The following is an 11,557-nucleotide window of genomic DNA, read 5'->3' as shown; positions in this document are numbered from 1 at the left end:
TTTCTTTGAAAATTACAGTACTCATTTGGGATTGCTCATTATAATGAATTAATTTAAATCACATCAAAAAGGCACTGCTATGATGGTCTCCTTTGGAAACAGAAACAGCATCATATTTATTTCTAAACAATTGTATCTAAGTTTTGTAAAAGAATCTAGCATGTATTAAATTGACCATCTGCATACTTTAGGATCATCAAACTTAAAAATAGCATGTTATATTAAATGTTATTGTTTGATACTTCTCCAGGAGAATGTAGCATGGTGGGATGTATAAATACAATTATATTTCACTAGGATATTAAGACTATATATACTAAGCAGAAATATAGTGTGGTAGGTAAGCACATAACAGACTTAGTGTGTTTGAAACCTAACTCTGTCACTTATCTGTATTTGAAATCATGGACAAGTTACTTTCAATTCTCTATTAATTTCCACATTTTTCTATATTTCTCTTAAGCCACTGAATTTTCTCTTATGTATTAACAGTAATAGTTTATAACTGATGAACTTGCTGATATCATGTTTTCTTTGCATAATTTTTATTCATTATTTTCTGTTACTATTAATAATGCTTAATATGAGTACTTAGAGTGATACTTTGTATAATTAAGTATTCAATAATATTATATATTATTATAAATAGTATAAACTACCTACATCGACCTCATACTACTTGTACAATCTATCCATAGTACAATTTCTCCTAAGACTTCTGTTAATGACTTAGTATTTTATATTTCCAAAGGCTACTCTGGGAACTGTCCCAGGCTCAAAATGAAGATTTTTTTTTCATCTTTCTAATAGGTTAATTTTTACATGTAATTCTTTTATTGTTGTAAAATAAAGATCTGTGGCTTTTTTGTTGTTGTTGATTTTACATTGTAATGAGAACATTAGCTAGCTTATGGTCTTTATTATCACTTATATATGAGTTTTAGGGAAAGAAAACATCAACAGTAATCTTGACATAATGTATTTCTTTAGCTTCTTATAATGGAAGATGCTTCTTTAAAAGATTCTATTTTCTCTGTGCCATGAAGAAAAAAAAATTGGGGGGAGCACACCATGTGTAAATGGTGTGTTATATAAACATCTTAGGTTAATGGGAAGTGAATCTTCCAATTTGCTAAGAGGTTTTAAATTTGATATGCCTTTCTGACTTTGAAATCACTCATACATTTGGATATTTGGAAAATCCTATATTGTAGAATGTAGGGATTTTTATATGGATTTTTTGTTCGTTTCAGACCATGATCCACCTTGTTTTCATAGTCATCATTATACATCAAATGATCTAATATTTCTAAGTGCCTCTCTTATGTTTGTGGTATTCTTTACAGTTTATAAAACATGCTACCTTTATATCATAGCACATATGAAACTTCTAAAAATAGTCATTATTTTCATGTCATAGATGACAAATATTGTCCTATATAACCTATTAGAAATGTACGGACTCAGTACTTAGAATTGGATCTTGTTACTGTAAACCCAGTGATGCTGAGGCCATGTTATATATGGTAAATGAAATCACTGGTTACAACCCTTTGTTCTCCTTTTACTCATACACATCTGCCACAGCCACATGATGGATGGAGTACACTTCCCGGATACTATCACCCATGTGACTTGCATTAATAGGAAGTGAGTAGATGTGATGGTGGTGAGGCTTGAATGCACTTGTGTGCTCATGATGGCTCTCTTGCACTTGTGACACTGCCGTAAGAAGTTGCCCATCAGCCAAAGGAGTCAGAGAGACAACTAGAGCAGACTGAGGACTATGTGAAGCAAGGAGCCAGGCTGAGCCTAGTCTGACTCAAAATCTTTCAACTGTCTGACCCATAGGCACACAACAGGGTTTTCTGATGCTTTGTTATAAAGCATTATTGTGGCAGTAGCTAATTAACACATCATGTGATAAAGATGAATCAACTGTGCAAAAAACAGATATGGAGATATGGGGAAGTTAAATATATAGTCTTAATCCTTGTGTTATTTAAAACATAGGGGTGCCTATGTGGCTCAGTCACTTGAGCGTCCAACTTCGGCTCAGGTCATGACCTCACGGTCCGTGAGTTCGAGCCCTGTATCGGGCTCTGTGCTGACAGCCCAGAGCCTGGAGCCTGCTTCGGATTCTGTGTCTCCCTCTCTCTCTGCCCCTCCCCTGCTTGTGCTCTGTCTGTCTCTCTCTCAAAAGTAAATAAACATTAAAAATAAAAAAAGCATAGTTAATAAAAACATGATAAAGTAAATGTATTTTTCCATTCAATCAACAGAATGATGGTGGTGCTATACTGTGTAATCACGTGGCAAAGAATTGAGCTTCCACTATCACGTCAGCTCTTCCATTCCCAATGGACAAATTTTCCCAGAATGCAACCTAGAAATTTAGCTACAAAAAAGAGATCCCCTTCTATGTTGGTCTCAGCATATTGATAGTGATGCTTTCAGCTTGGAATGCCTGAAGCCCTCAAGCAGGTCTTATTTGTGGTGAGTCCCTATAGACATTTCCCCAGTCAGAGACGGTGCTGTGTCTGGACAGGCCCTTGTCATTCTTACTATGATTGCAAGTTGCACCTCAGCAACAACCATCTGATAACTTTGAAAAAAAAAATGTTTTTACTGACAAATTCTGGAGGCTACATGGTAGGCCCGAAGACCACATGCCTTTATTGGGATGTCAAGAGTGGGGTTCCTAGAGTGGGGATCCTTGGGTTGACTCTTTACTGGTGAATTGATAATGTGAGCAGGAATTAGTGCAAGGAAAGGGAAAAGTGTGTCACTGAAGCTGTAAGTTATCTAGATCACCCTGGATGTTCTAAAAGGGGAATTTCATGGGTAAGAAAGGCCTGGCTCCTTATCTAGTTATTTTGCTAGTAGCCTGTCATACAGGTAACAATATGTTTATTCAACATGGATGTCTTTGAAATGGATGCCTCAGCAATCAAAAGCTTAATGTCGCACGCACTAAAAATTATAATCAAAAAGGCTTATTGTCAGGCACTTACACTACATGTTTATATATGAAAAACATGAGACGCATTTCTCCTTTTTTAATTTAATTTAATTTAATTTTTTTATGTTTATTTTTGAGAGAGAGGGAGACAGAGTGTGAGCAGGCGAGGGGCAGAGAGAGAGGGAGACACATCATCGAAGCAGGCTCCAGGCCCTGAGCTGTCAGCACAGAGCCCGATGCGGGGCTCGAACCCACGAACTGTGAGATCATGACCTGAGCCAAAGTTGCACACTTAACCAGCTGACATGCCCAGGCGCGACTTAACCACCCAGGCACCCCGGCATTTATCCTTTAAACCACTTTTTCTTTTTCCAAAAATGATGTGTCTCTTAAAATGTCTCGGTCATAAAATGCTATGAAAAACAGGGATATTCTGAACCCTCTCCCAGTAAATTTATTGATATATATCTATATGTGTATATATATGCACATATATATGCATATATGTATACTATATAATATTTACCAGGGAAATATTTAAAAGAATAGATTTTTCAGTTCCTATAATTTAAAAATCATATATGTATATATTTTGTCATATATATTATATTGTATATTATATAATATATTTTATGTATTTTAAGTTTAGGGAATAGCTCAGTGCATTTGGGGAGAGATTTTCGAGATAAGAACTCCTGATCTACATTATAATTTCTTTATGATGAATATTTAATTAAATATGAAATCACACTAACATACTAATTTTTAATTGTAGCAACATTAATGTTCATGCCTAGATAAGTCAACTTCCTCAAGTATATAAACCAGATACACCCCAGAAATATTTTTGTTGTTGGTCAAAAATTAATAAATATTTTTCATTTATTTACCTTCCCAAAGGTAAATAAACCTTTGGAGTGGAAGAAACTTTTCAGTTCTACAGATTTGAGGATAAAATAATTAACATTTGAAAAGCATTGCTTAAACTGTGGTTGAACAGTTATTTTTATAACTTACTGCTTAGAAGTATCTATTAAAATTGCCAAAATTGTTCCTTTTCTTTGTTTACATACCTCTACAAATTATTCTCTTTAAAAAAATGTATTGAAACTTATTTATATATTTTGAGAGGGGGAGAGAGAGGAGAGAGAGAGTTAATTTCTATTCTGATTCAATCATGATTGTAAAATAGGCTTCATATGACTTCAATTCTTTTAAATATTCCTAAGCTTGTTTGTGGTCCAGAATATGGTACTTTGATGGACGTTCCTTATGCTCTTGCCAAGAGCCTGTCTTCTGCTCATATTGGGTGGAGTGTCCTATAAATATCTATTCACTCTATACTTATCCATTAGTTCCCACTGGCTAGTGTTCTTCAAATATTTCATACTTTTACTGAATTTTTAAACTTTCTGTACTGGTTAATAGAAGAAAGTCGAAGCCCTCAACTATAATTTTGTATTTGTTCCAACTCCCCCTTTTAGTTCTATGACTTTTTATTTTATGCATTTTGAAATTTTGTTGTTAAGACACATAGACATTATTATCAGCGTGAGGTTTTTTGGTAGGAAAAGTTGACCAATTTTTTATGATGCAGTTTTCCTCTTACCCCTGCTGCTATTCTTTGTTCTGAAGTCTTTTTTTTTTTCTTTTTTGTCTACTATTTTAGTCACTCCAGAATTCTTTTACTTAGTCAAAAACTATATTTTCCATTATTTACTCTTAACTTATGCATGTCTTTATACTATATACTTTATACTTTATGTATCTGTCATTCTCCTTGTATTGGTGTGTTCTAGAACTTTTGTGTTTAATATGATTAAGATGGTTAAACTTAAATCTGCTGTTTTGCTTGTTGCTTCCCTTTGTCTGTCTGTTTGTTTCTTTTCTAAATCTCCGTTCCAATGATTTAGTATATGCCTTAGGAGTGAGGCACACCAATAGGAGTAGAGCTGAACCTGACTGAAAGGAGTTGGCCTAAAGCTAGTTATTCCAATTCAAGAAGCTCTGTAATGGAGTAATGTCTCCTCAGGACACTTGGGAGAATACAGGCATATGGGCACCTGTTACAAAGAGGTCATCATTATCATTCAGTGGGAGCCAGAGAAAAGTGATAATTCAGACCTTAAAAAAAAAAAAGAGTCAAATATAAGTGTGTCACATATTCATCTATCCATACTTTTATCATTTTGGCATATCAGAGGTGAGATAGAACAATAAAAAAACAACAGAACAGCAACAAAAATTGACACATTGAGGATCACATTTTAGGGTGCAGAAGGAGGAACATATTATAATAAGAGAGAAAAAATATTAGTAGCAAACTCAGAATAGTACACAATCTTACTATCCAAGCGGAGGAATATTTTTAATAAATGAGGGTGAGAATATAAATACCACCAAGAAATCACAAAAGATGATCTCTGGATTTAGCATTTAGTAAGCCATTGAAGACAATCAGAGGTAATGACTTCTGGGACCTTATTATCATAGTAATATGGATTCACGAAACTTGAGTAGATGTTGTAGAAATGTATTATGACAGTAATATGAGGGGGGGGGAACTGCCTAATAAGCAATGGAGAGTGGCAAGAGGGTTAAGCAATTGAAAAGAGATCTGCATGTGCAAAAGTTTAAAGAAACAGGAATAAAGACTGAAGATACATCAGAAAGAGGGAATCTTTCTTCAACGTTTTTTTTTTTTTTTTTTAATTTATTTTTGGGACAGAGAGAGACAGAGCATGAATGGGGGAGGGGCAAAGAGAGAGGGAGACACAGAATCAGAAACAGGCTCCGAGCCATCAGGCCAGAGCCTCACGCGGGGCTCGAACTCACGGACTGCGAGATCGTGACCTGGCTGAAGTCGGACGCTTAACCGACTGCGCCACCCAGGCGCCCCAGAAAGAGGGAATCTTTGAAGATACAAACAAGGGGGGAAAGTGGGAAAAGGGGAAATTAGTAATTCCTAAATACACCTTCCCTCTCCCTCCCCCAACCCAGCCACAAGGGAAGAAAAAGACGGAAATTCAGCTCTATCCACGTGTTGAGAATGAAATTGTAATGACCACATTATCTTAGAAATACAGCAAAACTCTTATTTTTGGTAAAAGCCCACCAATTTTCTAACTTTATGTTCTCTTTCTTTGGGGGGAGGGGGTTTCAAAGGATTCCTTTGAAGTTTAAAGGATTTGGAGAAAAATGGGGGTCAATCATTTTACCCCAGCGTCAAGGCGAATAGTTCAATTGCATTGGCCTATTCAAAGCACTTTAAGAATTGCAGAACTCCTAAATGGCACAGAGGATAAACTCATCAGCCAAACTTCTCTTTCTGATAGTGTATTCAGGTTGGGTTTTTGAATTTTGAAAAATTGAACTAAAATCAATAGGAATCCCATGGGCCATATATTGTTATGTTTACTTTTTATGTGTGTGTGTGACAATAATTAATCTCCCAATGCACCACAGACAACTGTGTGTTCAAGCTGTAGAAAGTATTCCCTCATGGTATCTGCAGAAAGGGTGCAATTTGTCCTCTGAAAATAGCAGAGTTTTGAGAAGCTATCACAATTCACAAAGGACATCATTCAGATTCATATGGTAAGGTTAAGTGACATTTCATTTGCATTTTTACTTTCCAGGCTTCTTTTGTATGCTGGTGAGCATTTTGAAATGCTTGTAGGATCTTTTAAAAATGGAAGCCCTGTTCAAGTGTTTCACCAACTCCACTAGTTTACCATTACGGAAAAGGTAAAATACTCTCAGCTCTCCATATTTTCCACAGGGGATAACTGGCGATAGATTGTTTTTCCTTCATTTTGTCCAACAAAACCTAGATTCATTCATTCCCCTGTCCCTTTCTCCCACTTATTTGAACATGCACTTGCAGGGAACGTGTGTCAGTCACTGTGGTGAACATTGACAATACCACAGAGGGGATAACTGGCAGCAGATACTTTCATTGGGTTTACAATCTAGCTGATAAATTTGAAACGTGAGATTTTACTTGAGATTGTATACAGAATGTATTATGAAGCATGTAATAGAGTACTTAGTATAAATCTCTGGGTTCTTGTTTGCAAAACCAGAAACATTGTAACTTAAGCAGCAAAGGAATCTTTTTGGAAGATTGTCTAGCAGTTCAGAGAGTCCCAGGAAAGATGGAGGGCCAGGCTCAAATAGGAACCAAGGGAGAGAAGACACGGCCAACATCCTGGCCCAGGCACTGTTGTCCCAGGATGTCCATGTTGTCATTGTCTTGACCCTGAAGGTGTCATTTTACGTTATCTAAAGGATCCTACAGCACTGAATCGCTCCATTAGGATTCAAAGTCCTGCAACACATATGCTTTTATCTATTTGGCAAATACAATGCTCACCACGTGTTACTGGCTATGCTAAGTTCTTTATGTATTTTGACTCACTGAAAACTCTTCATAACCCAGGAAGCTGGACAGTGTTATGATGTCCATTTTTTTTTTCATTTTAGATTTGAGGAAGCTGAGACAGAAAGTATAAGGAACGTTTCCAAGGTCACATAGCCAGAAAGTGGCGCAGCCTCTCATTATGCTATATTTCCCTACCTGACTGATGTGTGCAACAGGCACAGGGAGAGGGGTTTTCTGACCATCTTGCCGTCCTTAGTGGGAGGAAGCACTCTGCTTCCCAACAATTTTCAGATTCCCCTCAAGTTGGGAGTTTAGATACTGGTTAGCAAAAATGAAAAAAATCTTCACTAGCCAGTTTGGAAGATATTTCCATTTACCTTCTTTATCTAGTTCTGACTCGGTTCTCAATCTGTGCCTTTTATTTTCCTGTCTCCAGGAAGAGCATTCTCTAGAGGGTAGAAGCTCCTTTTATATGAAGCCACTGTGTCCTCAACCTAAGTAGCATTACAGCATCTTATCATTACTTAGCCCCTTGGTTTTCACATTCAGAAATACAGAAGGGATGGTTTGAGAAAAATCCTATTCTTTCATTCTTGACTTTGTTACTTAGAAAATGCAGAATCCATGTTGTTTTTTTTTAATCAGTGTAAGAATTGCTGGTACAATTACAAAATGGGAGGCATTACTTTCAAATCAGTGGAAAGTAACAAAGAACACACATCAGAAAACGAAGAGTTAAAAAAAACCTAAAAGCATAAAACAAAATAATAGAAACAAGTCATACAAGTTATTTAAAAAAAACTTTTTAAGTCACCACTCAGAAGAAAAGTAACATTAGGTTTAATTAAAAGTTGCTTCTGAGTGGAAACTATAGAATGAATCATACCTGGCATATACTAGGCCCTCAGTAAATAGTTGCTGAGTGAAAAAAATCTATTTTCCACTTACAAAAGATTTAGCTATTAGGAGACAGTAAATACAAGCAAAAGGATGCTATCATACTGATTAGAAAAGTTCCAACACAGTGTTTATGATTAAAATGAAAACTAGCATAACATTATTAATTTTAGACAAAGTGAAGGAAAGTAAAGGAAATTATAAAATTTGCAGTTAGTTGAAAATAATACTTGGAAATATTTAAGTGGCAAATTACATGTCACTAAATATAAAGTGAAAACTGTTAGATAGGTTCTCTAGTTGGTTCCTTAAAACAATCAAGCAAATTAAAATGTGAATATAACTTATCATAGTATGGCAGATCTAAAAAATACCATGATGTCTATCATTTTTTTTATCATTCTTATTACCCTTTTATGATCTCCTTAGAATTACAAAGATATGTAAGTTGGTAATATTAAAAATAAAATAAATCAGTAAATATTAGAGATTAAATATAGAAGTGACACAAAAATACTTGAAAACTTATTTGTGGAAAAGGCACCTGATTGCCTGCCTGGCCACTCTTCCGCGTTAGAACACAATGTATCTAAGTAAAAGACATTTCTCAACATCCACTGCAGTTTGGTTTGGTTATGTAACTATTATCTGGCACATGAGATATAAACTGCACCTAGTAGACACTTGGTAGGTGACTCTATAAAATGGGGGGCAGGGGAAGACATCTGGGGCAATCACATTTACCCTCACACTGATGCCTAGAATGCAGCAACTTGTCTTGGGCTATGAAGATGTAACCGTAAAACTGTAAGAGAAAGAGAGAAGCCTAGTTCTTGATAAAACCATTGAGCTACTTTATCAACCCTGAACTCCAATCCCTAGACTTGTTTGGCATGAGGAAGCAGACATCTTTTGTTTAATTCACTGTTATTCTCATACCTCTTAATAGCAGTTGACTAGAATTCCTCAATAAAATAGTATATCAATAAAGTAGCCAGATATAAACACAAAGTTAGTATTTTTTTATGTATAAATGTATGTATAAATATGTACATATATGTGTGTATATATTAGACGTTATATTATGCGCGCACACACACACACACACACACACACACACACACACACACATATATATATATATATATATGTTAGAATATGTAATGAACAAATGCGTCTATTCACAAAAGGAACATAATTCTTAAATTAGATTTGAAGAAATTTAGCATGAATTGTGCAGGGCTTACATGAATATTATAAAATTTACTCGGAGTTTAACAAATTGAAAATAATATAGTATAGACAACAGAACATCATAAATCAGTATGAAGATACAATGTGTTCTCCACTAGATTTCATTTAAAACTGGTGAAAATGACTCAACTTTATCTTGAGTGACAAATGAAGAATCATAAAAAATTGAAATACAAGATTAAAAAGTTTTTCAAACATAACAGTACACTTCAAAAAGTTCTTAGTAATTAGTGACTGAGTAGTATGTTTTATTAAATAAAATATTTATTTTAAATATATTTAATATTTGCTATCATGTCAACGATTGAACTAATTCACTGAGCAAACTCTTGAGAACAGACATAGATTTGAGAAGCTATGAGCAGAATTTGTCAATAATGTGTCACTATGACAGACTCAGAACCATATAAATAGCTAAAAATATTTTAATGCATTGTGTTAAGTACAAAATTGTGACAGATATTTAAAGTGACATGTGTTTTATGATTGATTTTCAAAACATTGTAAGTAAAAGCTTAGGTAGACAGCATAATTCTTATAAATTTCCATAATCTGTCATCTGTGAGGGTTCAGATTTATAATATAATAGGTATGCTGTTTATTTGTCATCAATGTGTTTGAAATGGTCATGCCTAACCCATGTTCTTTCAAGACTGGGAACACCTTCCATATATATATATATATGTATATGTATATATATGAAAAAGGAAATTTAGGCCCTAAGAAAAAGAAACACAGTACTTATACACACACACACACACATTCCCATATATATAATATATATATACATATATATATATATATATATTTATACATATACATTCCCATATATAATATATATATATATATACATACATATATATATATATATTTATACATATACATTCCCATATATAATATATATATATATATATATATATACATATATATACATTCCCATATATATGTATACATACACACATACATACATACATATATATCTCTGTGTGTGTGCGTGTGTATATCTCACAAATCACAAGTATATATATTTGAGTTTTTGTGTGGAGAATCTATGAACCTTGAATTTAAGGAGTGGAACTTTTATTTTCCCCTAAAGTTTATTTACTTGAGAGAGACAGAGACAGTGTGAGTAGGGGAGGGGCAGAGAGGGAGAGGTAGAGAATGAATCCCAAGAAGGCTCCTTGCTGTCAGCACAGAGCCCAATTCAGGGCTCAAACTCTTGAAACTGTGAGATCATGACCTGAGCCAAAACCAGGAGCCTGATCCTTAACAGACTGAGCCACCCAGGCACCCTAAGGAGCAGAACTTTTGATCCTATGTATTCCTTTCTCTTGGCTGTCATGTTAGGATTGATCTAAATCTGTCCAATTCAGAATGAATCTCAAAAAGTTGTTTACTTCAGCTTGGATAGAAAAGAAGCTCTCTCGAGGAGGAGGAAGGGGTAAAACAAAACAAAACAAAACAAAGCAAAACAAAACCAAAAAGCGAAACATGAATGGAGACTGAGATCAGATGGTGTCATATCTACCTTATCAAATTGTGCCTTCAAGTGAAACTCATGCTTGATTTTTCAGCATTAGTCAATTCCTATAAATCATATTTGTCGTTTAAGAGTGCATGGTTTTGATTTTCTATAACTTGTGTCTGAAATAACTTGTATAGTTGAGTTCATACACTTTGAAAATGATACGAAGGCCAAGTGTATAAAGTGACAAAGTTCATAAACGATGGAAGACCTGAGCCTAGTTTTCTTGGTAGAGCTAATAACCAGGCAGATTTAGGCAGTTAGGACAAGACCCTAAACCCTCTATGGGAGACACTCCACAAGAGCCGAGCGTTACAACCAGAGGGAGATGCCAGCAGGGCAGGCAATGTGGACTACAGCTGGGGTTGGGGGCGGGGTTGTGGAGAAGTTTGAACAAAAAAGAATATTCACCTAATGACTACATTCGAGGGTTATAACTTGATGACTATTTATTAGTTTTGACAAACCACAAGCATGTATTAGACCTATCAGACACAGTTCAGAGCATATCACAGGTGGCTCTAAGCCAGGTGGT

The sequence above is a fragment of the Panthera onca genome, chromosome F1 (genome assembly GCF_046562875.1).
Source record: "Panthera onca isolate mPanOnc1 chromosome F1, mPanOnc1 haplotype 2, whole genome shotgun sequence".
NCBI classification, from domain to species: domain Eukaryota; kingdom Metazoa; phylum Chordata; class Mammalia; order Carnivora; family Felidae; genus Panthera; species Panthera onca.
This window is presented reverse-complemented; position numbering follows the sequence as displayed.